Raw genomic sequence first — 3663 nt, forward strand, 5'->3', positions numbered from 1 at the left:
GAGCCCGCCCCCGGCCCGGGCCCCAGCATCCCGGCCCCGCCCACAGGCCCTGCGTCCTAGTACCTCGGACCAAGGGGGTCGGGAAAGAGTAAGAGTCTGCGTCCAATTTAAATAGAGCTTCCCCAGCCTAGATTTAATTCAGTCACACTGCAAGAGCAAGCCTACGGACACTAGCTTCTTAAACACGATCCTTAATAAACTTGATTTTTATGGGGACTTTGGGAGGACAAAAAGGGGTGGGGCTGCACTGCTGTAATGGTGTAGCGCTCAATTGTTTTCATTATCCTTCTCCCAGTTTTTTGAAGAGTTTTGTGTTGTTTTTACCGCACTGAGCTGTCAGCACTCGGAAAGCAGATCTTATCAAAGAACACAAAACGTTTTGCGCAGCGTTAGGACAGATGCCAAAGTATCTTAACTCTTAGGTCCTTAGCCTCAAAGCATCCCACGCGTTATTACAGTTCCGTGACTAAGCGTGCAGGCTCTGAGGTCGCTGTGGGATTTCTCCCTCTTTCCGCGGGTAGATGGCCTGGGGCAGCTCACCTAGCCTCTCCAAACTTGAGTTTCCTTATCCATAAAAGGGAGAGAACAGACCCTCCCCAATAGGATTGTGTGAGGATTAAATGAAGTAACGTATTAATGAATCTAAACCAACGCCTGGCATATAGTAAGCACTCCATAAATGTTCACTCATTGTTAGCTCTCAGGGGGATGGTATGCCGATTAGCTGAGAGGATCCATGTCTGCACGATGCCTGACAAACAGAAATGCCAAATAAATGTTTGCCGTATTAGTTGATTGGCAAACCTAACATTCAGAAAGCAATCTGAAAGTTGAGGTTGTACTAATGCCTTGCACTGAGATTTGCTTTGTTCTTACACTCTTGCAAAATCATGGATTTGTGCAGTCGTAACACTGGCATGAAATCCCTGCCACCACCCCGCACGTGAGCTCCTCTAGGGGAATGCAGCGTGTTTGTATCTCTTGGTATCTGGGCATAAAGCCCAGGAGAACGTGACTAGCAGGAGGGTAACACACTGCTGCTATTTATTATTCCTTAACAAGAGAGTAATAAGCATTTTCATGGAGGAAAATCGTTGTCTTGAACTACTTGTAATCCCTGGGTCAAAATGCTTTTCCATCTAGGGGAAACATGAGAAAGTAATTTAGGCAAACACGAGGGTTCATGGGGGTGTTTTAAGCGTACTACAAATCTTTATCCTCACTGAGTTCTACTTTGCTAGGCCTTAACATTTTTGGCATGTTGTCACATACTATAGGTAGGGTATCGTTAGTACCACAGTTACCTGTATTGGCAAATATCATTTGTCAGACATTCAAAATAAGAACATTTTTCTTTTAGGTCACTTGAAACCTGTCCTTTCCTTACCAAATAACAGATAACCCTGTCAATACTTCCAGCTGAGACATCCTGCTACCGTAAAGAAATGCACCAGGGGCACCTGGGTGGCTTAGTCGGTTAAGAGTCCAACTCTTGGTTTTGGCTCAGGTCATGATCATGGGGTCATGGGATGAAGCCCCTCGCTGGTCTCCTCACTCAGCAGGGAGTCTGTTTGAGATTCTCTCTCTCCCTCTACCCCTTCTCTCCCTAAAATAAGTAAATAAATCTAAATAAAGAAAAAAAGAAATGCACCAGAGAGTAATTCACAGGGATTCTCTAACCCTCCCAGTTCTGGGTGGGTGGTGGAGGAATGATTAAAGTGGGCTTTCTCTCTTTTCCCCTAGTTTAACTATTTTCTTTTCTTTAAAAAGCATGTAATCATTTTCTGCTCTAATCAGAAAAAAATAGTACTTATTAAAAGTATGCTTTTATTTTCTGCCTTTGGTTGCATTAAGCTGTTTAGCCAGTAGTGGAATGAATTGCGGAATTCTAGGGCATTACAGTTTAAAAAAAAAAAAAAGTAAAAAAAAATGTCATTTTTGAGGCACAATGACATTATTAAAAATTAACTGGAAAACTTTTCTTAAAATGATTTGTAGTCAATTCTATTAATATAAAATGTAGGCATAAAATGTCAATGCAACTATTAACGAAAAGCCCTGATTTTTAAATACTGTACTTCCCATATAAAAATGTCACTGGTATATATGCTGTCTTCTCCACTACTGCTGGAAGCATTCCATGCACTCTTCCAGGAATTACTAACAGTCTTACAAATCATGTTTAGACCATCTGAAAAACAAAATAACTGTTTTTTAAAAAAGCAAGGGAACAGGAATCTTTTTGTAGATTTCTCTACAAAAGGTAGCCCAAGGGACTGCCTTTAGAATAGCAGCTTGGATAGTTCTAACTATCTGTAAGAGAATAATTTCATGGTTTTAAAATTAACTCATGAGATAATAAATCTTCTACTTTTATGACATCAAAACATACATTATGGTAGCTTGTTTTATCCAATGAAAATGCCAAATATTTAAAATTTTGCTAACCTTGCTTCCAATATAAAATTATAAGCAGACATCAAATCTTTCTTCTAATAGTTTCATACTTAGAAACTTTGTATTAAATACTTCATGCCAATCTATTATTATGCAGTATTTGTAACAATATTTTCATATATGGCTTTAGCAAGATTTGAAATTAAAGTTCCTCAGGGGCATCTGGCTGGCTCATTGAGTATAGCATGTGACTCTTGATCTTAGGGTTGTGAGTTCAAGCCCCACACTGGGCACAGAGCTTACTTAAAAAAATAAAAGTTCNCTAATAGTTTCATACTTAGAAACTTTGTATTAAATACTTCATGCCAATCTATTATTATGCAGTATTTGTAACAATATTTTCATATATGGCTTTAGCAAGATTTGAAATTAAAGTTCCTCAGGGGCATCTGGCTGGCTCATTGAGTATAGCATGTGACTCTTGATCTTAGGGTTGTGAGTTCAAGCCCCACACTGGGCACAGAGCTTACTTAAAAAAATAAAAGTTCCTCAGAGTTGAATAAAAAATTGACTGACATTTGACCAAATCCAGTTATTTAAAGTGCAAACTCGGAAATCAGTTGAATTAGCATGAAATAAACAATGAGTAAGAGAAAAGAACTTAAGCAAATATGAAAATTTAAATTATTTTATTATAAAAATTTATAGAAACCATAAACACAACAGTTAAAAATAAAACCTAAACAGAATTAAGCCAGTATACAAAACATCTCAAACAAAAAAGTAACAAGAACCTGATCAGCTTCCTTGAAATTATGTCTTCTAGATATCTGATAACTTCCTAGACTTAAAACAGTGATTTCCATTACACTGAGGCTGTGAAATATTAAATATTATTTCTAAAAGACAAATAAGATTCTCAAACTCAAGGATTCACAAATACTTGCCAAGTGATCACTAAAACCTGTGTGTATTTAACAAAATCATAAACCCAAAGTGCAAAACCCACCTGCAATCATCTAGCCAAATACCAAATTACTAAATGAGACTCTGCTTCTGAGATGGTGTAAAGAGAAAACTAAAATCTTATTTACATACAAAGTTGTGTACAGAAATGGGTTTTTGACAATACACGTTTGTTTTTGTCGATATATGTTTAAAAACAAACCAAACCAGCCACCATTCCTGAAAACCCTTCTTACACTGTGCTGGAATTGGAAAAGACTAATAACTTCAAGGTTACATAGAAAAATAAGTTTTTTCTTG

Source organism: Ailuropoda melanoleuca, chromosome 12 (assembly GCF_002007445.2).
Source record: "Ailuropoda melanoleuca isolate Jingjing chromosome 12, ASM200744v2, whole genome shotgun sequence".
In the NCBI taxonomy this organism is placed as follows: Eukaryota; Metazoa; Chordata; class Mammalia; order Carnivora; family Ursidae; genus Ailuropoda; species Ailuropoda melanoleuca.